The sequence below is a fragment of the Penaeus monodon genome, chromosome 28 (assembly GCF_015228065.2).
Source record: "Penaeus monodon isolate SGIC_2016 chromosome 28, NSTDA_Pmon_1, whole genome shotgun sequence".
Taxonomy (NCBI): domain Eukaryota; kingdom Metazoa; phylum Arthropoda; class Malacostraca; order Decapoda; family Penaeidae; genus Penaeus; species Penaeus monodon.
In genome coordinates, this window is record NC_051413.1 from 15,028,434 (window position 1) to 15,029,159 (window position 726).

A 726-nucleotide genomic window follows, 5' to 3' on the forward strand; every position below is an offset into this window, starting at 1 on the left:
ACATTATACTTTCCATTTGGAGGAAAATGTAAAATCTTAAGAGATATTAACTGTCACTTTAGTCCTTCAGTTTAATATATTCATTCTCTTAGAGTGATTTGTTTTTTTCCAGTGAAGAGTCAGTGATGAGTAACACTTCAAGTCCTGCATAGAAAAATTAAAGAAATAGATCTAGTATTTAATATGTCAATATTCCTCAGAGAATCGAAAAGTGACTTGACTCTTAAGTCTAATAGACAATCATTGATAACATGCAGGTTTTATACAAGTTCTGGCATACATCAAAGATATCAAATTTAATGCAGAACTTGTTATCAGCTACATCAAACTCTACAGACTTGATAGGCCTAATTACAGTGCTGACTTATGAATGCTTTTAATTTTAGAAGCAATCTGATTTGAGGTCAATACTAAAGCCAGTTTAAACCTGTGGTAATAATGTAGCTTTTTGTAGACCTGAAATATTCTAACACTGAGAAATAAATCACAGTTCTAGGGGATATTACTATTTAAGTTTAAAGCAGAGATAAATTTTGGTCATCCAAATATTCATATGTATCACATAAATATAATGTTAATAAAAATTAAATGCAGGCCTTTCTCATCACACCAAATCACAGAAAAGCCTTTGTTTTGTAGAAAAAGCAATTATTTAAAGACAAGAAAATATCATATATATTTATCATTCAAATGATATAGATATTTAAGCAGAAAGATAGAATATGG